The 27,163-nt window shown below is 43.5% G+C and overlaps 1 pseudogene; it reads left to right on the top strand.

Moving 5' to 3' along the window:
* Positions 1–19,828: 19,828 nt before the first annotated feature.
* Positions 19,829–20,096, top strand: LOC102509828 (annotated as a pseudogene).
* The last annotated feature ends 7,067 nt before the right edge of the window (positions 20,097–27,163 follow it).

Here is a 27,163-nt window from a genome sequence, read left to right as displayed (position 1 = left end):
TACCTTGATCAGATTAATCAGAATAGCCATGTGAGGAAAGCAACAGAATGTTGTAGATGCAAAAATGGACATACAGACTCATACATGACCACTCCTGGCAGCAGCATCCGTTATAGCCAAAATGTGGAAATGACCCAAATGTGGTCTGTCCATACAATGAAATATTACTCAGCCATAAAAAGGAATGACGTATTGATCCATGCTACAACAGATAAACTTCAAAACATCCTGCCAAGTGAAAGAAGTCAGTCACAAAAAGTCACACATTGTATCATCCTGTTGATACGATGTGTCTGGAGTGGGGAAATCTATGGGAACAGAAAGTAGATTAGCAGTGGCCAGGGGCTGGGGAGGAGTGTGTGTGGAAAGGGTGAGTGACAGCTGATGTGTTTAGGATTTCTTTCGGGGGGGACAAAATTGTCTAAAATTGATGGTGATGATTTACAACTGAAAAGCATTGGATTTGCACTCTAAATGGGTGAATTGTATGGTATGAAAATTATATTGTATTACCTTTTTAAAAAATGGATGTGCAGAGAGCATTAGCAACTTGTCCAGGCTGATTCAGTTAGTAAAGAGTAGCGTGCAAGTCCTAGCTGTGCCCGAAGCTGGGCACACGGAGGCTCAAAAGCAGTTTCTGGTCTGCCTCAAATTGTGTCATTTTGGAGACAGATCAGGTAGGCATTTAAAAAAATCTTTCTCCTACAAATAATGCAGATATCATCCATTATTTAAATTGATATTACCAGCAGTTAGCACACAGCTGACATTCAATACACATTTGTTAATTACATGAGCGAACATGAATTTTATTCCCATAACCCGTATTTTCAATACATTAAGTATGTACCCCACACGCTGCCACTAAAGTATAAATTTACATAAGTGATGCTTTATAGCAGAACAAAGCACAATGCTGCGAGAAACAGGCAAATAGCAAAGGACAGTGCTACCTTTTAGAACGGACAGTAAACCTTTCAGCATCATCAAAGCAACAGGTTTAGTGAAAAGAACTAGCTGTCATAGGAATCAGGAGATCAGATTCCACTACCTCCTTGGTTGATGTGATCTTGTGCTGGTCATTTCGCTCTGCTGGGCCTCAGTTTCCTCATCTGGTTCTCTCCTTCTCTGACATCCTAAAATCGCATGACTCCTCTAGCAAACATCCCTTGTTTGCTAGAAGACATCTCACTGACTTTGGGTTTTAAATGGAAAAGACATGTGGCATGAAATACACTGTGTGCTCTACAAATGCCGAAGTTACAAGACATCAAAGGACTGTTTTAAAAAAAACAATATTTAAAAAAAAATACAAGACACATCACCTTTAGAGGATCTCTAAACAAAGCTTTCCTTTTAGTTTGTTTTGATTTGGTAGCATTTTTAATTGGCTTACTTTTAATGCACACTTGGCCAGAGCTGGAATCCAGATCTAAATTCAAATCTACAATTGCATAGACTCGAGTCTTAAGAATATAAGAATGTCACAAACTAAGTTTATCAGCTACAACACTGGTGTAGAGATGTGTTGATAAAATATACCGAATAATTTGTTTTCTAATGGTCGGGAAAAAAGAGGTTGTAACTGTTCGGATGTCTGATGAACAGCATGCCATAGGGAGTCGGGTATCAATACTGGGCTGGATGGTGTGGAGGGAGCTCAAAATCTCTCCTGTTGCAGATGCTCAATCTGAGGCAGAATGTGGTTGAGTGACTTGCCCAAAGTCACTTGGACCACCTGAGCTGATGTTAGAAATGAGGGCTAAAGACCTTTTTAATGTTATAGTAATTTGACTCCATGCTGTTTGGGAACATTTCAGAGTTTTTCTGAATTGCTGACAACAGGTTTTTGCTGTCTCAACAGAAAACAATACCCTGATTGAGAATTTAAAAAAAAAAATGTGGTTAAAGACAAAGGAAATTCTGGTCCTACAGACACTGAAGATCAATAGGTACCTTGCATCCCATACTTGTTTTCATTTCCCTTTACAATCAAACCATCTTGAAACCCTAAACCCTAAACATAGCCTGTACATGACAGCAAAGAAACTTTTAGAAAAAGAGTAAATTGCTGAATGCAAGCACTGGACTGTGATTTCTTGACGTGGAATAGAAGCAGATGCGCCCAACTTAACATTTCGTCATTAAGTTCACTTCCAACTGGCATTTCCTTCTCCTTTGGTGGAAGGGAGGGGTCTTGGCACGAAGTTCTGTATTCTGTTAATTAAGCAGCCCTATTTTTGTATATGCCATGAGAAGTTACTCTTGGGTCATACATTAAGTACGAATAAAGGTTTAAGCTGTAGACCTAAGATCTGGATTTGGTCACTGCTACACCTGGTTTTAAGAGTAGGCTTGAATCGCCCTTTCAAAAGCAGTAGGATGCAATAGCCTGTTGCATCGTCACCATCCTTTAGCACCACTTATTGAAGTAAAGCATAAACTAGCAAAAGGCAAGCAGCCAACATGTCGTGAGAATTTATTATGGGCTGAACCCAGGGCTGGGGACATGGATCCATCACGACTAATCTTTGTAGGAGTGATGCAAGATAGGCATTTTCTCTACCGTGGTGGGGCCGGGGAATTGAAGCTCTGAGAGGTTAAGGCGCTTGTCTGTGGTCACGGTTTGGAAGCGGCCAAGCTAGAATTGCAAAGCTCTGACAGTGAAGCATGAGAGGAATGTGGAGATCATCTCATATCTGCCCTCTTTCTCCAGTGGAAGGGCTGTAGTGAGGAAAGGTAGGGGGACCGCCAGTGTCACACAGCCTGGCCCGGACAGGAACCCAGGTTGGCTGGGGTGGAGGTGGGGGGTGAGACCTTCATGTCGTTAGACCTGGAGGATGATGACAGGGAGGCAAAAACTTAGAAATGGTCGAGAAGATCATTTATCAAACTCAGTGAAGATGCTGAAAATCCACGCAGGTGGATGTGTCTTAAGGTCTATTTCTCGGAATTGGAAAGGCATGCCCAGGCTCTTCTGCATCATATTCTAAGGCTTGCCATCTGGGAGAGAAGCATGGCACTCAACGATTGCAGCCAACTTCTGGGGAGAGATGAACGCCATTCCTACTGGCTCAGGGAAACAAGAATTCATACATCCAAGATTCTTACTCTTGTCTTCTTACGTAGAAGCTTCTGTGGTGGGGTAAGAACCCTGGACTTGTCTTCCAGATGCTCAGTTTGTGGATTTAGTGCTTGTCCTATACTACCTCTGTCTCTTATGGGAGGGGCCCTCACTTCTCTGTGACTCAGTTTCTTCACCTGTAAAATAGTATACTCATCAACCCTATAGGGATGTCTCTGCGAATCAAATATGGCCACAACTCATATTTCTACCTTGGGGAAGATTTGAACCGTTCCATCCCGGGTCCCTCAAATGCTTTCCCCTCTTTTGAGGGTGATTATATACTTGGGAGGGTGGTGGGCTGTGAGGATGTCTATGGCTGGAGAACGCTGAGCAGAGCTCCTGCGGAGGTCAACATGCCAGATCCGCTTTCTTAGGGGTCCTTTGAAGACCATTCTCTAATATTCTGAGCTGCATATTAAATACAGGCCAATGGGACTTGGGCCTAAAGTGGTGATATATGAACACTTAAAAATATACAAGTCACTAAAAGGAATGGTTCAAATGGCCAATAAATTTGGAACAAATACAAAGAAATACTTTTCCATGCAGAGTGTGGTCGACCTGTGGAATTCGCAGCTGCAGGAGGGAATTGAGTCAAATGCTGTGGGTGGATTTCATAAAGGGTTGGTGTGGCAGACAGCTGCCTGGGCAATGCAAATTGGGCTGTTAAAATTATGCACTGGTGACGCATTCACCACCGTGGCAAGGGGACAGAAGTCTCTAGGATTTGAGGCACAAGTGGGGGTAACAGCTATTTTTACTAGAGAGCCCTTTATTTTTCCAAAGTTCTTTCTCCCATCGCCCCTCTGCGGTAGAAAAGAAAAAGGAAGAGGGGTGCGATGTTAACTTCTCTATCTGAGTGTGTGTTGACAGAGAGGCATGGGGAATGCTGGTTGTTTTTCTTCGAAAAAGAAAAACAATGCAGCTTTCTTTTTATCTCAGGTAAGTCCAGTTCTCCCGTAAATGCATGTTTCCAACTAAACTTTCCAAATGGAAGTTTCTTTACAGCAGCTCAATCAGTTTTTCTCAGCTAGTTCTTATGAAATGGAAGCACCAAGCTCTTTCTGGCTTTAAGCAATTCTGACTGTTCGTTTGGCCTTGAAGCTGAGGACTGAAAGGGACTTCAAGCCCACCTTGAATCTTCCTGAATCTTCAGAAGCTCTCTGGGATTGCTCAGTTTACACTGAACTATGTATATTCAAGTGGAGGAGACAGGAAAGCAGAGCGAGTGTCCAGAGTTTTTAAAACATTTTCCTTTAGGAGCGGATTGGAGGACACTTCAAAGTGAGAGGTCCCAAGATTCTGCTTTGTGGGTGAAGCCTGAGTGTTCAGGATACAACCATTCTCCCCTCTGTGTATTCTTGGCTCCTGTTCCCTTATTCTGAAATCCTGGCATCAGCAGCGCTTCAGAGGCAGTGGCCCAGGTTGTTGACCTCCCATTTTTCTGGCATATTGTGTGTTGGGGCTGGAAGATGAATGGATTGTGATGATGACAAGGTGACTCTCCAGAGTACTTTGACTGCTTGGGGGTAAACTCTCTGAGTGGCTCCCAGCCTGGGGGTTGCAGCAAGTCTGCCTGGCTGCTGACATTGGCACCTGGGTCCAGGTTGTTCAGCCCTGTGTGGACTTGTACTTTATAAAATGAACACTAATCCCTTTGACTGGTCCAAGGGGAGTCAGATTGCCATTATCCATGAAATAGGGCTCTTTTGCTGAAGAGAAAGGTAGAACTCACAATGTGTGGCTTTGATCTTTCCCCGCTGTGAGTCTGTACCGATGGAGATCTCTATTCCTTGGGTAGGAAACCAAAGAAGGCTCATGAAGGACCACAGATCCTCAAAGACAGATGATGGACAAACCTGCCATCGTTTGGGGTCTGTCAAAAGTTTCAGCTCATTCGCATGTTTCTGAGTCAGTAAAACCAAAAACATATTTTTCCAAACACATTTCCACCCTCCCATCATTTAAAAAATCCAGTATAATTTAAGGGAAATGCAATCCATATGCTTTTGATTTGTTTACACTTGTATCATCAAAATATGTTTTTAAAGAGCTTGCGGAGATCCCAAAAGGCTCCTCAGCCTTTTAAATGAGTCCTTTAAAAGCTTTTTTTCCCCTCTCAGTAAGCAGGAGGTTGCATGCTGCCAAGGGTAAATGAACTTGAAAATGAAGAGGTTTGTGCTGGGCTCAGAATTTTAAATCTACCGCTTTCTGCTTGGGGTTTGAATTCTAAAAGCAGCTCCTGGGGACTTGTCTCTGCATCGTTATCCATCATGAGGCCAAAAGGGGATTTGTTCTGTAACAACTGTATCCCCTGTATCAACTGCATCACACAGCAAGGGGCCTTGGTTCTCATGTCCCGTCTCCTTTCTCAAGAAAGGACAAGAAAATGAAACAAGGAAGGAAGAAAGATGGAAAGAAGGAAGAATGGAAGGAAAAAGAAAGAAAAAAGCCAGCTCCAAAAACCCAGAAGTCCCATTCTTTCCAAGCCAAATGACCCTATGAATTTATTCCAAGAAAGTAACTGACATTGGCCATATTTGCTTATATCTTTGGGACCATTAGCCATTCTTCTCCTCAAAGTCCTCAGTGTTACGTGGTCTCATCCACTGTTATGATTGAAAGGGTTTCCTATTTTATAGATGGGGAGACTGAGGCCCAGTTTACACAGTAAGTGTGGAGCAGCACTGGGGATAGAGCTGTTTCCTGCCTCCTGCTTGTTCTCCTCCCTCACGGTCGTGCTCCCCCCACCCAAGCCTGTTTTACAAACGAGGAAATGCAGGTGGCAAGTAGAGTCTTCGTACCTCTTTATTCTGTTTTCAAGGAGTCCCCTCTTTTCCAGCTTTGCACTTTGCAAGATGCTGGAAAAGCATTCGTTACCTGTCGGGAGAATGAACAATTAGGTCCATGGAGACTGGATGAAGGAACTCAGAACTAAACATGGACACACACACACATGCACACGCATACACACATATTCTTAGAGGCATCAGGAATTTGGTTTTGCTTGAATAATTCCAGTCTCTTGTTTCTCTCTGATTTTCCTGTCCAGCCTGTTACTTGGCTTTGTCAGAGATTTCAGGCCAAGACATTTCCAGAATGATGTCATCGGCCAGATCATCTTTCATATCGGAAATCAACGTCTTTAATCCTGAAACTCAAAGAAATGGACGGGAAGAGACAACAAAGCTTGCAGATTATCCCACCATCATTCTTCAGGGCGCTCTGTCTGTCCAGCCTTCTCACGGAGGGACAGGGCGGGGAGCATTGGCGAGAGCCTCGATCTGGGGCTTCTCCTTTGGCAAAATCCAAATGAATCAGCTCGTCACAGACCTGTGACCTGGGTGTGGTCACAGATTTGTGGCTCTGCTGACATTTCTGATTTAATTCAATGATGTGTGTTTTTGGAGACTTTCATTTATCTTTGTTAGCAGTATTTTTTTTTAATATTTAAAAATTTTAATTAAGGAAGTTTTGAACTTAATTAAAAGTACCATTACTGTGGGATACGAGAATTATTTTTTAAATGTCTGAAGTATAAAACTGTAACATAAATCTTGACGCTTTAATTTGTGACTGGTCTGATGTCCCCCTGTAAGTTTGCCTCCCTTTTCACCTATCAGAATAGTGTATTTAAACACCAACAATTCACCTTGGAAACAAGAAGAAAGACAAGTACAATTTTTGCTTTTCTAGTTTCAGCAACAACGAAATCCCCCCCAAGACCTACTTAATATGCTGAGCAAAAACTGGCAGTAATGTATGTATTTGTCTCTCTACTGGGATACAAATATATAAATAGATATTTTTTTCCACATGTTCATGTATATATACACCCCAAATTCACATGGAGTAAAATCACTCTATGGCAGGCTGTGGTCTGCAGGTAATTGGAAGTTTCTAGAATTTTCCGAGTCTTCCACAAACATAATTGGGAAGGCTTTTCCTCAGAAGACCAGAAGAAGCTGGTCAGATCAGCAGGCAAAGAATATTGACCACCGTAGTGGAGCTTGTTAAGAGCTTTCATCCGTAGAAGCCAGAGCCTTGGGCTGCACTGATGTTTGTATTGTCATATCTTCTTTGATTTCCCTTTAAAATGTTCTCATACTTGGAAGGTGCGATTAGAGCTCACTTGGGCCAGTGCTTCTGCAGGTCTTCTGAAGATAAGATCCCGGGGAGCCCCGGGCGTCGGTCTGGGCCTACTGAGTCAGCATCTCCAGGGAAGAGGCGGGACAGTGCACTCGTTTAACAAGCCCCCCAGGTGATCTGTGTCATCAGGGAGGAAGCACTGTCTCAGGGTCCTTGTGTGCACACAGCCAGCTAGTTGCGGAGCTGGGTGGACACTGAGTCCCCCTCATTCTAATGTGCTTCTCCACTTTACCTACCTGCGTCTTTGGTGAGAAAAATCGGACTTTCTGGAAAGATCCATGAGCAGGATTTAGGGGGCTGAAGTTCTGGACCTGCGTGTCCTTGCAGAAGTGTCCTAAATTCTCTGTCTTGAGTTCCCATCTGTGTAATTCAGAGCTAGGAGGAGATCTCGGAGGCCTTCCCCAGCTTTCCCGTCCTCAGAGACAATGGGAATCGTAATTGTACCTGCCACCCCCCAAAGCAGGGGCTCCATCTCACTGACCTCTGAACCCCCAGCACCCAGCCCCTAAACTCAGTGAATGTTTGTTGAAGTAAAATTAACTGTGAATGTAGCATATTGAATTGTGTGGTCCTCAAGACAAAACTTTTCCATGTTTTTGTCTTTTCTGGGCTTTTATGTGTATCTGCGATTTTTATAATAGTAAACCTGTTGTAACAGAGCAGTGCTGCTGTGAAGGTTCATTCCATATGCATTCCATGGGCATTTTTTTTTTCTCAGGCACATCCTCGAAAACTCTCTTTTTGGAGTTGAGTCATTTAAAAATGAGTCACCATCTTTAAGAACTCCTAGGAAAGGAGCCTCTTACTTTTTCTCCTATGTCCAATCTGAAATACGAGACGTTAAGTCACATCCTCTGCTTTCTTTAAAAAAGAAAAACAGGCAAAACTGTTGTTTTCCATTTAGCATTTTCATGTGTCCTGGAGAACAGACCGTTTCCAGGGAAGTATGTTACGATTTAAAGCCTTCCAGCTTCAAAATTCATTTAAAAAACCCGGGAGGTCAGCCCATCCTCTTCGAGGCTGCTATTAATTTAAACCTCCTGTGTGGATACAACACAGGTGCGAGGCTTTAAAGGAGTCAGGAAATGAGGCGATGGGTGACAGCGGGCACTGGCCTGTAACATGACTTCATGACTCACAGGATGGCCCAGGCAGGAGCAGAAACAGAGGAGAGTCACATGTGGGTGGGTTTCTGCAGGTAAAGCTAGCATGCCAGTGAGAATGCTGTTCTCCATCTGGTCCACATTTGATGGCTTCACAGGATGATGGGGGAGCTGGGCAGGACAAGGGGAAGGATAGGGAGGGAGAGCTGGCCCCTGACCAGCATGGACAGGTTGTGAAGTCCCGGTTCAAGCTCTCCACTGGCTTTGTCTCGATCACGCTAAAAGGAGGTGAACTGCCCCAATGCTGCAGCCTCTGGCACACTCTTTATCCGAATTTTGAGAAAGAAAGGCAATCAAGAAAACAAGAGGTGCCCAGGTGCGATATGTTGCGGACCTAGGGGAGGGAGCCCCCTTTTTAGTACGTGGTTAAGTGCTGTGAGCCTTTGGTCCTTTTCCAGGATTTTAAGTAAACCATTAGAAATGAAACTGTTAGCACCAGGGTTGTATCAGAAAGCCAAAATGCATGACTCATCGCTAGGTTTGTTCTGTGACCTGTGGTGGGTGTTACCTGTGAACTGACACTGTCAAGAACACTCCCAGGAAAGATTAGTGCACAAGTGGGACTTCCCGGAGACCACCGGTTCATTTCAGATAGTCATTCACAGGCAGAGATGCAGAGAAAGGTTCAGCTAATTTGGTGACTTGAGTTCCAAAAGTTGCCCAAATAGGGTCTTTAGAAGAACATCTGAAGGGTACCACTGGCCCCCCCAAAAAAAGCCATCTCATCTCCATTTTCAGTCTTTCTCCTGTTCCCCACACAGTGCAGACGTCTCTCCAATCCAATTCCTGTTTTCAAAGACTAGAATTTATGTCTTTGCCTGCATCCATCTCTAGTGATGGATGGAAATGGTGGTCCACGCTTCGCACACATGAAAGTACTGGGGGTTACTTCTGTTTTCTGGGTCTAGGCTTCTCTTCTTTGGCAGGGGGCTTCAGTCACTGGAGACATGTGAATTAGTTGCAAGGCTGAATTCTGCTTAGTATTAATAGAAGAATGCAGGGCATCAGGGAAATGCCAGGGTGAAGACACCTCTCGAGGGACAAGATGTGGATGGACCCACTTACCACTTCTCTGATGGCCACCCTGATCCAAGCCACTGTCATCTGTCATCTGGATGACTGCAGAAGCCCCACAGTGGGTCTCCCTGCTTCTGACCTTTCCTTCTCACTCTTGTTTTCAACACCAGAGCCAGAGTAATTCTTTGACCATGAAAATTAGAGACTGTCAAGCTTCTGTACTCCCATGATAGGTTAACATAAGGGATGCCCAGTTAAATCTGAATTTCAAATAAATAAGGACAACTTTTAGCCTGTCTCAAAGGTTATATCGACACTAAAAAAGTTATTCCTTTGTATTGCTTTCCTATTGCTGCAACAAACTTCTACAAATTTAGTGGCTTAAAACCCCACAAATTTATTAGCTTACAGTTCTGGAGATCAGAAGCTTAAAAATCAAGGTTTTGACAAGATCAAGTTCCTTCTGGAGGCTCTAGGAAATACCTGTTTCCTTGCCTTTTCCAGTTTATTGAGGCAGCTTGAATCCCTTGGCTTGTGACACCGTCCCTTATCTTCCAGGGCAACAATCACTTTGTAATCTCAACTTGAGCCATCACATTCCCTTCTTCAACACATCTGGCTCCCTCGTCTGTATTTTTAAGGGTCCTTGTGGTGACGTTGTATGTCTTAAAGGTAAGAACATCTGCAGAGTCCCTTTCAACACATAAAATAACAGATTCCATACAAAGTAACAGATTCCATATAAGAGATAAGCTCTAGGCATTCAGATGTGGCAGAGCTGTTGTTCTTTCTACCACATTGTTCATCTGAAGTTAAAATTTCACTGGCATCCTGTGTTTTCGTTTGTGCAGTCTGCCTTCACCCCAGCCAGCCCACGCCTTCAATCTTACTCAGAGGAATAAGCCACTCCCCTCCACCAGCCTGCGGGACCCCCACGATGTGACCCCTCATTCCGTCCATTCTAGCCACACTGCCTTCTTTCTGTTCCTTGAACACTCTCAGGCATCCTCCTTCTCAGAGCTTTTTCTTAGCATTCTTCCCCCCACCTCCCCCGCGCCCCACGCCATCTCTGTGTGTCCCACTGCCTCACTGCCTTCAGATCCTTGGAAGTGTCCTCTTTCTTATGAAGCTTCCCCTGAATACTCTCTCTCTCTGCCAACCACTGGCATTCCCTCATCTCCTCCTCTCCGAGGAGGATGTCTTGCATTTATATTTTGTCATTTGCCTTTATTTTCGTCTTCTCTTTGGCCGCCACCAGAATATATGTTCCAAGAGGATTTTATGCCCTGATGTAACTCCCATGCCTGAGAATCCCTAGCACCTCAGAGGGGCTCAATGAGTATTTGTTAGATGAGTGAATGAATGAATGATGTATTTCTGTAGTGGACGAAGTTAATGGTCTTTTCTTGCCAGATCTAAGAAGTACTTGGTCGCCTGTATTGTCTGCATTGAAGTGAAGCCTAGACAAACTATTCAATAAGGAAGTCTAAAAATAGGAGTGATTCCTGCCTTGTGATTTATAGGAATCTATTAATGATCACACAAGATTGGGAGGTGAGCATCTAGTATTGCTTTTACAACAGCTGCCCTTCCCCTGCTCTGACACCCTAATGCATTTCCGAGACATAACTGCCACACTCCTCTTTTGAGTTGCTAGGCTTGGTTCCAGAGAATTAAAATTTTCATGTGGTCTTGGTGATTAAACTAATAACAAACAAGCCTCAAGAAGCAGCTTTTCAAAGTCTTCTAATTCTTTTTTTTTTTTTTTTTGTAGTGGAGTACTTCTTTATTAAATCTACCACCCATAGCTTTTATAGATTTGAATATTTATAGATTCATTCTAGGGAATTTAAATCAACCTTTTTCTTAGGGTCAAGGGCTTTAAGGAGAACTGATAGAGATTAAGAAGAGAGAGTACTGAGGCTTTCCTTCCATATACATCTTTCTAAGAAAATATCTCATGGGCATAGATTCCATGTTTGACAGATAATGCAGGAGTCATGTAGAAGTCTTGCTGACTGTGTATTCTCAACCAACATTTTTTAACAATCTGACACTAAGGCTTCCAAGAAAGACAGCAGATTTCAAAATACTCCTAAACAAAAGAAAAATAAGGACAAAAAATTATAATAGAAGCTTCTGGAATGCTTAATTTTCTGAATAACATATTTGAATGAATGAATGAATGAATGATTAAATGGATGTCTCTGTGAATAAAAGAACTCAACAGCAACATTTCTGGCTACCCCAGAAGGTCCAGGACCTGCCACCCTCCACATTTATTGTGTCTTGCCTTTATTATTATTTTTAATATGGATACTGCCTTTTGCCTCAGGATATAACCAGATCGAAGCCTTTTGGCCCAGATGGTTTTTAGAATGCAGACAGTAAACATTATGTAGACAAGGATGCACCCCTTCTCTGAATTGCTCCATGATTTATCTGAGAATCCCAAGCATTTGAAATGAACGCATTCTTTTTTCTCCTGCTGACATGGGAGGCAAGAGAAAGATCTGCTGCCTGATGTTAGACAGAAAAACAGGGTCCTGTCAAAGTTATGTGCCTTTCCCACTTCCTCCAACAAACCAGATCGCTCTCTTCTCCAGATTCCGTAGCATTTAATAGGTGGACCCTTAATTATGCCCTGTTATATATTCTCTTAGAGTATGAATCTTGGGTAACCAGCAAGGTCGGACAGTATAAAGTTGTGGAAAGATCTAAGGCTTTGGGGAGGGAAGATCCATAGGCAAATCCTGAATCTTGCTACTCAGTATATGCAAGCTGGTTATTTTTCCCGAGATCTATTACGTTGCATTTCTACCTATAAAATGGGGATAATACAGATGTTTCATGTGGTGAGAACGACACAGGACAATGTGTGTTGAAAGGATTAACAGACGCATCATGCAGTGTGGAGCACTGACGTCTTCTTCAGGAAGGTAACATCTTTCCCCGCTTTGCAAGCACCTGGGCAAACCAGGCAAAAGCTGTAAACACACCCAGGGTTTCATTTATTGAAACTGTCAGGAAAGAACCTACCAAAATTAAAATCATGCTTTTCCACCAGATAGGAACATTGTGTGCTTAAAGTAAAATATTTTCCTGCCTTTCCACCATTCGTATCTAAACGTGGTGGGTCTCTGCATTTTTCTAGGTGCTTCAGAGACACCAGCTACAGGGGACAAGGAACATTTGGGTGAAATGTGGGTGTGGGCAGTGTGCAGAGATGTCCCCAAGTTCAGCCTCTGCTCTCTTGAATCATGGAGCTGAAAGACTGCTCTTCTGTGGATTCAGAAGCAGGGTAGTGTGTGGGCATGACACTCCTGAAGGCAAATTTCCCCAGGGTATCTGCCTCTTTTTCAATTTAGGCATTTGGTTATGAGCCATCTGTGACTGACATTTATTACCACCTAGGGCTTTTCCAGTGCCTACACACTTACATACCCACTCTTACTATTTAAAAGTCAGACCATGTTTCTGTTTTAAAACAATTTAATCCAGCCTGGTTGACGACCTTATTCATGCCATCAGCTCTAAATGTCTTTTTGGCTTAAACATTTGGGTTTAAAGTTTTTAGAAGATTTATCCTCAGTGATGATTTTTGAGCAGGTGCAAAGTAGGCTTATCTCCATCACCATCACCATCATCACTGTATACACTTTTATATCAACTGTTACTGTGTGACAAGCATCATATTTACCAAATTGAATTAAAGTAATTAATTGAGATTATTATTTTATTTCCATGCCGTATTTGTGAAGCCGATACTAACCTCTCTGGCACTCAGGAGCCTCACCGGTTAAGTGGGAATTTCATTGCAATGGTCCCACTTTACTCATGAGGCTGTGAGTGCCAGAGAGGGTGGGGGACTTGCCCGGGGGTCACACAGCTAGTACTTGGTAAAAACGAGGAAGAACTGTGTTTGTTTCCGAGGGCTGCCCTAGTGAAGCACCACACACCAGGAGGCTTGAAACAACAATGGTTAATGTCTCCCAGCTCTGGAGGCGGGAAGTCTGAAATGCAGGTGTCAGCAGCGCTGCCCTCCCTCCGAAGCCTTTAGGGAAGTATTCTTCCTCACCTCTTCCAGCCTCTGGTAGCCCCAGGCGTCCCTGGCAGGCAGCTGCATAACTCCAACCCACACCCGCATCTTCCCACCGCCCTCTTCCCCTGTGCCTACGCATCTCTGTGTCTTCACACAACATGCTCCCTGTGTGTCCGTTTGTGTCCCAATTTCCCTCTTCTTACAAGGACACCACTTATATTGGATTGAGTCCCACCCTAATGACCTCCTCTTAACGTGATTACAACTGCAAGAACTCTATTTGCAAATATTCATAGGTTCTGGGAGTTAGGACTACTGCATCCCTTTTTTTTTTTTTTTTTTTAAGCAGAGAAGGGTGGGGACACAGTACAACCCATAATACAAATCCAGTCTGTCTGCTTGTAGAATCCATTTTTTAAAAGGATTCTCTCCTGGAGGCAAATTCCTAAAACGGTTTTGCTCAAAGGGAACCGACAGACCCTTGAGGCACGCACTCCGCAGGAGAGGATGCTCCTTTAGGTGCGTGACTTCTGACCTCTTTAATAATCACCTGACTCTACAGACACCATTCAAACCCACCAACAGACCAAGACTCCACTAAACAAAGAAAATAAGTGTTTCAGATTTTGATGAGGAGTTTCTTTTACTCCCAAATTTTCACCAAAGCTCCTTGGCCCCTAATAGTCCTGGAAGAAGAGAAAGCGGCGGCTTCCTCTAGGGACTTGCTACTCCGAGACCCGCGTGGGCTGTTGCTAGGAAGCCACGTGGCTGCTCTTTGCTGGGCAAGGGGCGAACCTGCTGAATCGACAGGGTCTGGGTGCTGATGCCTGGGACTTTTCACCTGTCTCGACTCCTCTGGGCACAGATCCCTGCCACTAGACTGCTGGGGTAGCCAGACTGGAGTCTTTTTAAAGGTTAGCAAGTTTGTCTGATGCCATCTGTCTTTCTCTCTCTGTGTGTGTGTGTGTGTGTGTGTGTGCTCGCTCAGGATTCTGTACAATGTGCAAATTTAGAGCTTCCTCGGAACAATGCTGAGGGAACAAATCTCAGCTCTGGCTTTCAATCACCCCGGAGTCCAGGGGCACAGGAATTCCTGAGACGCATGTATCTTGCAGGCGGCAGGGAACAATCACGGAACATAAGGACAGGAGAAAGTGGGACACAAGTTTACAAAATGGTAAAGAACCCTTAATTTTCCTGTTGGTGACACTGAGGACTACAGAATTTAGTGCATGACCAAGGTCACACAGTTAGAAGCAAAGTTGACACTAAGTCTTAGGGCTCTCTTCAATAACTGAACGAAATCAGTACATTTTATCAACGTTTTCCTTTACAAAGGGTTTTCAGAAAGCATTTCATCTTTTCCTCTCCACAATGAATTTACTTGACTCCATTAAGAGTAGCTAAGAATTCAGCACATGTCCTTGCAAACCAATCTGGATTTAATTCCGCGAGTGTGCTCTCTCAAGTCTCCTGTGTTTGTGTTTATTCTTCTGTACCTTTGTATTCCATTCAAGGTTAGCAAAGTTCAGGATTTGTTTTCCACCCAGCGAAGGGTTTGGTCCCTGATGGGGTATTCCATGCTTTCCAATGCTTCCGGAACTCACTGCCAAAACATACCTCAAGGCTACTGCGCTTGTGCGTACGCTGGGCGGTTCCTGCCTTTCTTACTTTAGAATCTTCACCTCTCTGTCCCTATGCTCATCTTTCCACCCCGGCAGTTGTGGCTTTTCCCGTTGCTCTGCCATGAGGCATCCGAAAAACGGGCTTTACATCATAGATATGTGGGTTTGAACCCGGCTCTGTCACTAACTAAGCGTGTGACCTCTGTGTTCTCACAGGTACAAAATACAGCAAAGGAACAGAAGATACGCAAGCTTTCTTACAACGGTGTTGTGAAGGTTAACAGAATAACAAAGGTCAAGTGCCTGGCACATAGTAAGTATTCAGTAAATACTAGTTCCCCTCTAAGAAACCAAGTGCGAAGTTTGGGCTTCTGGGCTGTGCCCCTTTACCTTGGCTAATATTTGAGGTTATTCAAATTATGAAAAAACAGAGCACGTGTTGTATCAGCATTTAGATTAGCAGCTGACACTCTCTGAACTCGGTGCGTGGACGGGGCAAATGCACCGCAAAAATCGCAGCAAGATCGCCTGGTGTCTGCGGACTCTTCCAACTCTGACGTCATGATGCTGATAGCTGCTTGTGAACACTTTTTACAAGAGCCTGAAAAAGATGAAGACAGTAAAAGAGAGAGTTGGGGATACTTGGAAAACAATGTATCATGGACTAAAAGAAAGAAAGTTCAATTTGTTGCACGTCTATCACGCGTCCGGAAGTCCTTTGTGTTTTCACAAACGTTATTGCACGGAGTGTTCAGAAGAACCCTAGAAGCTGGGAATTATTATCCCACTTTTCAAATGACAAAATCAAGACTCGTCTTAGCAGCTTGCATAAGTTGTGCGGCTCATTTGTGATGCAGAGAACTGTGAATCCAGATTTCACGTTCTCTGGTGTCTCTTTTGAAGACTGAGCTGAGCGACATGCTGGTGGGGCTCACAGTGAGGTTTTGGATAAAAGGATTCCGGCAAAGTCAGGGCGCCCCAGTCATTGCTCCCTTCACCAAAGTGCAGTAGCAGGTGCTTTCCCCAGAACAGGGGCACTTTCATTCCTCTTTGGGCATTTGTTTGGGATGATAAGTGATATGGGAAGATAATTTGGGGCAAAGGGATTGAAATCAATAAGGCCAGGCATCCTTGTTGGAGGGTGTGGCCACATGATGCTCAGAGTAAGTATTCCTAAGGTACCACGAGATTCTCCTCCCTGACCGTAAGGGCAAGACCTGAGGGTAAATGCAAAGTAGCTGAGCGCTCATATTTGTAGTCCATTATGGCTTAGAAACAGCCCCAACTTATTTCCAGACAAAATGACAACCATCGTTGGGAAATAAGAGAAATTGATTATGCATAAGATTTATTGCTGCTTCAAAGTGATTTAATTTCCTTTACTATCCATGTGACTTATTTCTTTTAAATCTGGTGTGCTTGTCTTCACAAAAGACTTCTAAGACGTAAGTATTTATATCCAAATTTCTTGAAAGAAAAATAAACATCTCAGGGTTCTCTGCTGTACAAAAATCAAACCTCTATAGGTAGCTTTGGAAAAGCCATATTCTAACTTGGCATGTTTACTTCTCAGATGGCATATATTAAAAGTGCTGATGTTTATAATGCTGACTTTTAAAAAATCTGAATGAATGTTAGCGGTGGATGTTTTTCTTCTTGGACTTCATGACCAGTGTGGGGTGCAGATACTGGACTGAGTCTCGTTAGACCCAAACCGCTCACTTCGACCATTGCTGATTTCCTTCCAGACCAAGCTAACAATAACCCACATCTGAGTTAAGGAAATCTTCACCATTGGCTTGTAGAACTTGGGAGAAGACCAGAGTGACCTGAAGCTCTGGGTCCAGTGGGTGTCACCTCTAGACGAATCACATTTCTTCAGCTTTTCCATTAGCCCCAGATCAGTGGGTTCATATTTTTCTCTACTAAGGAAGAAACTTGTTTCAAGAAGCAAAGTAGAAAACATCTTTTTTTTTTTTTTCTGCTCTGCCTTTCTTTTGTTTCCATTTGATCCAACACCATCTGGAAAACATGGAGAGATACATTGTATGTGATATATGAATGTGTTCAGCATCATTGTTGGAATGAAGAGAGAGCTTAAAGCACAGTAAAGGGGAAATTACAGAATGAGCTGGTGGATTTTAACAGGCCAGTGATGGTGTCATCAGCCCGTTCAGCATAGTCCCCGAAACTGTGTGTGCATTCAGCTGTTTTTGCTTTATTATCTGCTGGATTTTAGGATTTATGTATGTATGTGATTGAAAATATAGAAAGATACCATAGTAATTAAAGTCAGGCTGGATTTATCATTTCAATAGAATTTACATAGCAAGTTGGCCTAGCGATTAATTCATGCCAGTTCCGTTACTTATACATGAGTGCTTCCAAGTTTGTATTATTTTAACCCAAGTCACTCCCGGGGACTGGAAGGAAAAGCAAATGGCTGTTTGTTGACACCCCCATGCTATATTATTGTGGCATTTGTCCTCAGCTAGTAAGACCTTTACTTTTCCCGAAGTGCCTCTAACGGCTTTGATAATAAATGCCAACAAATTTCTTAGCATTGCCTGTTTTATAATCGTGACAGTTTGGGGATTACAGGACAACAAATATTTAGCCGTCCCCATGGCACGCATTCACTCAGAAGGGCTCGGACCTCCGCAAAACTCTTTGAAAGATCGCATCCTCCTTGGGCTTTGAGCGTTTGCGTCCTGGGGTGTCTGGGGGCTGGCCCTGGACAGCGCTCGTGGTTATTAGTTCACGGTGTTCTTGGGAGGCGTTGGGAGCCAGCTGGAGCCCTGCTGATGGAGCCGCTGAGTGCAGCATCGCATCGACATAATTTCATGATGTGTTTGCATCCAGGGCTCTGGTGCCCTGTCTGAGTGAGGTAAGCACTTTTGGAGCAAGTTATCTGCTTGTTACCCACTTTGCAGGATGCTTCCTGCACTTCTGCTTCCTGGATATTTTTCCCTCTTAGTTTCTCACACCAATGATACCTTTTAATGCACGTTATTGGTGCTTATTTTTCAATGGTTTAGAAGTTGAAATGTAGCCAAAGAGACTTTCTTTTGATATATCCTTAATGGTATAGACCAGAGCCTCCTGCAAAGAAGATATGAAGTATTCTTCACTAAAATGGTGGAGTTGATTGGTTTCCTTAAACTAGTGTATTTATGTCCGAAATCTAGGGACACTAGATTTCTTGATATTCATTAATGAGATAGACTTTTCCCTACATTTATTTGGAGAACTGCTTTTTCAATTAAAATCTGGAAAATTTGTATCCACATTGGGGGAACGGTTTCACTTTGACAGCAGTAATCACGTTGGACTGAGAGTGGCTCCTCTCCCACTGCTAGAGGCTGATTCTTCTGTCCCAGAAACACTGGGGTCAGTGGGGGAATCACTGTTCTCCTTTGGCACATGAAGGGGGGGGGGGTCCTTCCTCCAGCCTGCATCTTTCTGATTGCAGATCTAGCTGTGTGGGTGTCCGTAAAGTCAGATCCCCTGTTCCACCACATCCCTTGTCCCAAGTTTCAAATTGCTCTGGGTCTCAGCGTTTTTGTCTGTACAGATTCGTCCCTTTGTCTTCTGTCTGAGGTGAGGATTAAGTGAGACTACGAATGGAGACGGTCTGGCATGGTTGCCAGCCCTCGGGTGCAGAGATAGCCCACTCTATCGAAGTCAGTTTCCTTTTTCCCAGGAGGGAACAGTCCCTATGACTATGCTTGAGGACCAACAAGAAGCAGCCTCCGCCAGGGATGCCCCTCTACCCTGGATCCTCCCAGCAGGTGTACACGCACTGGGGTGCACACCCAGAAGTTGTCTCATTGTCCTCTATAGAGTTTGAAACTCTACATTGGTGGCCTACCCTTTGGATGATGGACTAAGATTGCATCACGGTTCAGCAACAAAGCCATTTCTTCTCCCTGGGGGATGATTAAACTGCAGTGTTCCGTTGAGGTCAGATTTGGCCAAGTTAGCGGGTCTGGCCAATGACACGGGGAGGGAAGTCATGTCTGTCACTTCCAGACAGAGGCTGATGAGCCAGTCTGTGCTTCGCCACACACTCGGCCACATTCACAGGTCAGATTCTAGCCACTGCCCGCCTGGGATCCCCCGCATAGCTCACCTCGATCAGCAGAGCTCTCTTTCCCCCACTGGACATCCATCCACTGTGAGTGGTAATAATCCTCCATGGCTGTACCCCTCTCAGGTTAGGGAGCTGTTTGTTAGCACAGTATAACCTAGATATCCTGATGGATGCAGGTGATAATGACGGTGATTAGGCCTTTAGGATACTGCATTCAAATGCAAGTCATCTTGGGAAGGGTAGCCATTTCAGCCTTTAGCACCTGATATTGTAGAGTGGGAGAGGATTAAAAGCTCAAGAGAACAACAATTGGTGTGAATGTGACACAGATAGGAATGTAAAGGATGAAAGGAAACAGGAGGGGCTGTCTCTGACTCTGCAGGCTTCTTCCAATGGCCCTTTGCCGGCACTGCCTGTGCCCCAGGGCAGAGGCTGCAATGAGAACCTGTAGCAGAGCCACCTAATAGAGACCGGGGAGCACAGACTTCACAAAGGCTCTGGTGAGGGAAGCAAACAGGTCCTGTGTTTAACTTCTGATGAAAACCAAGTCTTAGACCTTTTCACTCATTGGTTGTGGGTTGGGGCTGCCTAAACCGCTGGTCCTATGTCGAGATGATTCAAAGCCTTATTAAGGATGTTTGGATTCCCCCCAAGTTTACCAGGTAATTTGGGAAGGAATGGGGTTGATGGGATTCGTCATTTATTAAATCAGGAGTTGCTAATAAAAGAAATAAAGCCTTGAAAGCTTCTAGTCCTGCACCTGCTCACGGTCACCATTGACCAGCTTTGCGTGGATGGAATGTCAGTCTGGCTGTGTGGGATGGGAACGTGGGACATGTGGATGTGCCGCTGCCCTTATGCATGAATAAATGCACCTGTGAGACACACACACACACACACACACACACACAAAGTCTTTGTCCTGTGGTTCTCAAACTTAAGCGTCACCATCACCCGGAAGAGTTGTTGAAACACAGATCACTGGGTACGACCTCGAGTTCCCAGTTCAGGAGGCCTGAGGTAAGGCCTGATAGACTGCATTTCTGACAAGTTGGTGATGCTGATGGTACTAGTCCAGGGGCCACCCTTTGAGAATTATTGCCTTAGTCCCACAAGGTAAGTCAGGGATCCCCTCTTAGAAGCGAGAAAAGGAGACAGGTTGGAGGAAGTGGTCACCTTGCTCAGAGCAAGCTTGTTGTCCAGGTGATGCCTGGATGAGCTGTCCCGAATGGGGCCCCTGTGCTTCCTGCCCTGAGGGCTACAGAGGACACACTTGGGTGCTCCTAAGTGTCTTCCCACACTGTTTGGGGGTGTACCCCAGTATCACGCTCAGAAGTGTGATGGAAAGGAGGAATGGGGTGGCTGGCTCAAGCTCAGGAAATCTTGGGCACAACAATTCAAACCGAGAGCTGAGAAAGAGGGAGGGTTTTCTCCAATTCATGGGCCATGAGACACATGGAGCCCCCAAAAAGGAGAGCTTGAAAAGGCATATTTTTATGGAGCCCCATGGGTATTAGGAACACTGAATACCAAGAAATCCGTGTAAACAGAGAAGATATTAAATGAATTCTACATTCCGGAAGGGTAAAAATGCCATGAAGGTTTCGCTCCCAGTTCAGCAAGGAAAAAAAAAAAAAATCACAGAATCTGTGAAAATATTTGGGTAGCTTCCGTGGCCATCACAGGATGGCAGTTTTTCCCATTTGTGGTTTGGGGAACCAGAGAGGAGAGGTAATCCAAGCTCTCACATAGTCATTAAGAGGCACACAGAAATAGGAAATGAACGACCTATTAAAAAAATAGAGAATTATGTCAAAATAATTTTAAAATCGTAAGGTTAATTCAGAGTTTCACAAGACAAATTAACTTTGGAAAATACTACATGCAGTGATCTAAAAACTTGCATCGCTTCTTTGGAAAAGGATGGAATAACTAAAAATATAGATATATGGTTACTAAGCACATTTATTCCTATGGGAAGGGCAAGACTATGCCAGATGAGAAAAGTTCTTTTGAATTGAATCTAATTATCTTGAAAGGTGAAGGATAGTTTTGCTTCACTTCTTCAAATAGTAAGTTCCATTTTTGTGTCCCCTCTGATGCTTATGATGTTTTGCCAGCATTAGATTTCTATAAACCTAGTAGAATAGATAAGGCGATGCATCTTCCATGTAAATAAAATGTTAAGAGGACTTCTAGGTAAATAAAGTGAGAACTCACTTTGCCTGGAAAATAGCATAGAAAGAGGCTTCCACTGCACTTGATATAGGACAGAGTAACTCTCCACGTAGAAATCATGGTCATGGTGGTGATGTTGGACGCCTCAGAGGAATAGACCAACTGCAGGACAATATTGATTAAAAATTGTGTCCCTAGATGGAGGAAAACATCCAAGTGTGCTAGGGCAGAGCAAGCTAAGGAGTGCAGGGAGGAATCGCCCAGTGTCTCAGGGACCCCCCTTTCCAGAAAGGGTAGGTGAAACTCTCACCAGTCAGCTCCCTGTTCTTTAGGGATGAAGTTGAAATTTCATGAATCTCCCTGGCTTACTGAAGTGAAAAAACAGGACCAGTCATCAGTTCTCTAGGGTTCTAGTTTGATTAGTTAGGATTATGCAAGTTTGCAGTGTAGCTTTTGTGACCGTAAGCACTTTTACCTTCCAGGGCCACATTATCTATAAAAAAAAAAAAAAGCTTAACAGTGATATTGTACAGTTGGATTGGTATAAAGACAAAAATACAAATGAATTCATTGTTGTATATTTATTATTAGCATGTTCAATCATCTATAAAAATGATTAAAATGATATTTTATAACTGTGTTGGTACAAAGGCAAAATACAAATGGATTCATTATTGTATATTTATTGCTGTTACATTCAAGTTTTTCTTTTGATTTTAAAATATAATTAAAACAATTATGTGGACTCCTAAAAGTGTCTTGGGCACTAGGCAGTGCCTAATTGGTTAAGTCCACTCCTAGACTGTGCTGGGCTGTAAATTAAAACAAAACAAAACAAAGCAAAACAAATTTCACTAACATCTGGCTTATTAGCACACAGTCTGCATGTAGGAAAATGAGAGGTACATGAAACAGAGCCCCAGCCAACTCACAGTCACACTCATGAGCCCAGCCATGTCTGGCCTACATCAGCAAGATCCCACTGACAACAGGAGAAATGGTTGTTATTTTATGCCAATGAGTTTTTGGGGTGATTTGTTATACAGCAATAGCTAACTTACACATAATGCCTTAGCAGCTGTTGTATTGAGTTTGGATATTTTCCCCCCAAATGCATTGGAAAATTTTAAGAAGGGGAAACCTGTTCTGATTTACTTTTGACTACATTCCCTCTGGCTGTGGAGAAGAGATTACTGGGAAGTCAGAGTGGAGGACAGGAAACCAGTAGGAGGCAGCTGCAATAATCCAGATGTAGAAAGATGACTTGATGGTGGTTAAGCTTTGGGGGATAGGGGTGGAAATGGAGATGGAGAGAAAGGGATGGCAGTGTCTCCTATACGTATTCAGATTCTGTTCCAGGTCCTGTGAAGGATGAGAAAAGGCACAAGGAATTGTAAGACCACGCTATGCCTTAAATGAAAGGATGAGAGTTAGATTGTTTCTGAAGGCAGGAATGGTGAGCTAATTAGTGGCTTTTCTGAGCCCATCCGGAAAATCCTGCTAAACATTCTCAAACTCACGGAGGGCCAGATTCAACTTTTGAAATCTGTTTGTGGGAATCAAAGATGATGGCGGCAGCAGATGGCTGTGAAGGATGCAGTGGTGCCGCATTTTGTGGGTTATAGTCTAACAGAATGCTGACTGAACCGTCTGAGCTTCTCTGGTCTATGCCCTCCTCAAAATTCTCCATCCATCTCTCTGCCTTCTCTCCACTTCTATAATTCGCAACAATTTGATTTTCCCTCCAGGAAATCTATTTTTAGAAAAAGTGAGAGATCTTGAAGGAGCTGCTTGTTTATCTTTAGTTCAACTAAAAACCAAAACCAAAACAAAAAATACCCCAACATCACCGCACCCTGATTTCACTTTGGGATATCATACAATTATAACGTGCCATTTCTATATGAAAATCAAAGGAACATTTCGCAAAGGGGCTTTTGATTCTTTTCCTAGAGGCGTGCTATGGTTATCAACAGTTTTCTTGTTCTGAGGAGTGAACTGAGGTATATAATGTGATAAAGCCGCTTCCTAAACAGATTTGAAGCAAAATTGAAAAAGGCTTTCAAACCTCTTCATCCCAAGTCTAGACCACCCCTTCCCACCACCACACCCAGATCATGCAAATACGGCAGGAATATATCAGATACATTTTAAATCTACAAGCTTTTCAATAAATGGGAAAATAGTAATCTTTCCTAAGTGATTTTTCTTTCCTTGTTCATCAACTTTGATATAAAATATTAAAAATAAAGCCAAATAACAGTGCATTTCATTTGTACCAGAATCATTTGAACAAAATGATTTCCTTGCAGAAGTTTGTATTTTATTGGACATTATTCATTCATTGGTTAAAAGAAAATTAAACTGTCCAGAATAGTATGTAAGAAGGAAATTTAAGTCTGGTAGAGGCAGAAAAATGAAGTTTCTGAAGAAAACCAGTGACATTCTCTTAACAATAAATGTAATGTAATGTTATTTCTAGTTTTATTATATTTATATTTTGGTATGTCGTATACTTGGTCTTTATAATCAGAATTATTTATATTTCATTCTAATGTTAATGTTAATTTGAGATTATTTGAGTGATATTTACATTCGCCTGTTGATACAAATGGAAATAGATGTATTTATTTTGAGCGTAAGGGCCTGAAAAATTGGCCAACTCATTTCTGCTGGGTGTTTTTTTCCTCTCACAGTTTTAGCCTTGAAACTTTCCTGTCTTTTGGCATCACTCAGCTCTCCACTGTGCCTTCTTCCTTATTAAGAAACTCAGCCCTTAATTAGCTTACTGTCCCTTCACTTGAAACTTGTTCTATTTGATAACTCTTTGTTGCTTCTAGAATGGTTGGTGCAGGCTTGTGTGGGCTTCCATTCCACAAAAGCCAGATGGATTTTTTAAAACAGATAAATTTAGCCTTAAATAGAGAGCTGTGAAAATTTAGAAGAAAAGAAAAGAAAGATAAAAAGAAAGAAAAACAAAAAAATACAAAACAAAACAAAGATCTTGGTACTGATAAAAACTAGTGAGAAATCATAGATTCTCAAATGCAGGGAAAAGCAGAACTTTTTCCATCTCCTTTCCCCTCCTCCTCATCCTTCTTTTTAATTTGTTTTGGGCTCAAGAATTGAAAAGTTCTGTTCCCAATTAAAAACGGATCACATTTGGGTCTGAGAGGCAGTCAGCTGCCTCACGATATGCGTAGCAGACAGAAGGCTGTGGATAGACTCAGAGCGGCTTTGATAACCAACACCATTCTCTCTGTGTGCTAATTTGCAGAACGGGGACAATATTGGCATGTTGCCTTCAGAATCCCTTATAAGAAAAGCATTAGAAATATGAAAACATTAAGATTCTGTCCAAAGTGTTTATCTTATGTAACAAATTTATTGGGCGAGTCTCAAGATGTTATGGGTAGACAAATGAAACAGTTTTGTCCTTATCCAATAACAGCCCTTCAGCTGGAATATGTTGACCCACCTTTTTTGCTGGGAAGTCACGCCCTTAACAGCAACTTGGCCAGCTCCTCCAAGTTTCCGGTCTCTTTCGGTTATTAGAACAGTCCATTTTGTTATTTAACACTCAGTCCTATTTATTTTGATACTTCATTCTCAAATCAAACTCAAATCTTGTCACCGCTTCTCCCCACACTGTTGCGTCTCCCACGCGGTGGCTCTCGGGGCTTGGAGGTTGGCAGTCCGTCCTTCGTACTTACGTCCTTCCCCCTCACTTTGAATTCCTTCCTTTAGACATCAGAAGCCTCCTGAGGTCTCCGCGCGCCCACTGTGGCACAGTCAGGAGGGAAAGAGAAGATGGACTGGAGTGTGTGGCGACAGGAAAGTGTCCAAGTCTAGCTTTTCTTCAGTCTGGTCCTTTCTGATGCTGGTGATCTTGGTTTATGCGTTGGCCTCCAGGCAGGTGGTGTACATGTACGTGTGTGTGTGCATGCGTGCTTGTGTTTTGAAGGCCACAGTTCAGCTTCTCTCTGGCCCCTTCTATCACTGGGAACTCCCGCCTCCACCTAGAGGGCAGCTGTGTCTTGGGCTTGAGCAGATAAATATCTCCAACCCCTTGTCTGTCTTGAGTTTCCCAACAGTCCAGAGGCTCCCTTGAATGGCTCCCTGTCTTCCTAACTTCCACTCTGCTTCACACGGAGCTGTGAGAGTTCTCTACTACTGGGGTCCTCCTCCGTGTCTGCCAGGTCTGCAGAGACTTGAGACGGAGTGGGGCTGCTGCATCCAATTTCCAGACAGACGCCAGCTGACTGGAGCTCCTGACCTAGTACAACTGCCTTTAGAAACCTCCCCGTGAACACGACTGTCTATACTCAAATATCCCCCTCACCAAAGACGCCAGGCAGCATGTATCAAATAAACACTCTTCTCTCCTCTTGCCTGTGCAGATGGTAGAAAACAGAAAGGACAGCATTCCATACTTCTTGTTTCCTAGCACGTTCTCCCAGTAGCTCTCAAGACCCCATTCTTGTGGCTGAACCAGGGGAGAACTTGAGGTCCCTAGCTCAGCAGGCACCCCACCAGTCTCCCTTTCTCAAAGTCATCTTCAGTAATCCCTCGTAATTCTCCTGGAGACCACCTTACTTGGCTTTGGTGGGAGAGAGGCACAATCCAAGACCACAGAGACATGAGAGAAAAGACTCTCTTGAACATGGATTTCACCAAAGGCTAGTTCCCAGCCATCCGTCCTCAACTCAGCTTTCCTTAATTTGCCTGGGACAGTTCAGAGATGGAGTCTCTAGCAAGCCCTCTGGGGAAGTGTTTATCACCAAGAGTTCCAAGCTCAGCTTTGGGCCCTGGCCACGGTTCTGGGACAACAGGAAACATCCCCTGCTGCATTTATTATATCGGTGTCATACTTCATAATTTATTGTCTTCACTTGAACTCCCAACTCTTCCTGGTGTTCTCTTCCTCATCCCATGCTGATTCAGAGTTGTGAGCACAGCTAGCGGTTTCCCAGGCTTATGGTCTGGGCCTCTAAGCCTGGACAATTAGCCACAAAATGTGTCCACAGGCCTTGGGCAGGATGTGGGGTAAGAGAAAGGACAGTCATAACAGAGGTCTGAACCTTGGCCACGGATCCAGGGCTGACCCTCTGTGACCACGAGCTCTCTGGTCTTCTAGAAATCTTCATTCTTCATGGTTCTTCATTTCTAGAACACAAGTTTGGACTAGATTAATGATATCAGACTTCTCTGGAGTAACAGAACACATTTATCACACTGGCTATTGAAACCTAGATCGCCCTCAATTCCCAGCTATTATGGTCCTCAAGGCATGTACGCAAAGTGTGAGGACTCCGTGGGACAAAATTGAGACCTACTGAAGTAGAATATCCCGTTGCTCTCCTTTCAAAGTTGAAGTTATTCTGAGTGTGGCTGGCTCTGCAAAGACAGGGCCCACCGTTAACACACAGCCTCACACTGACGTCTGTCTGTCTCAATGTCAATTTCACATTGGGGTCATGATCAGTAAGACCATCTTACTGCGTATTTTCAAATTGTTATGGATGCTTTTAGAAATCAGAGGTTGTTATGTTTATGTCTACTCTGTTTTTGGTTTTCTTTTTTCTTTAAACCAAGTTAATACTTTGAAAACCGCCGCTTTCCTAGCTCTACAGTAGCTTTTCTCTGTGACTTGGACACTAGTCTCTCGAGAGGCAATCTGAAACAAGGTGCTCCAAGGTCAAAAAAGTTTTAAAAAATGCAGTATTCCATGTCCTCCTCTTAGAGATTTATTAAGGACTCAGAGAAGTT

Source organism: Camelus ferus, chromosome 30 (assembly GCF_009834535.1).
Source record: "Camelus ferus isolate YT-003-E chromosome 30, BCGSAC_Cfer_1.0, whole genome shotgun sequence".
Lineage (NCBI taxonomy): Eukaryota > Metazoa > Chordata > Mammalia > Artiodactyla > Camelidae > Camelus > Camelus ferus.
Note: the sequence above shows the minus strand (reverse complement) of the source record. Positions and strands in the feature narration are given on the sequence as shown.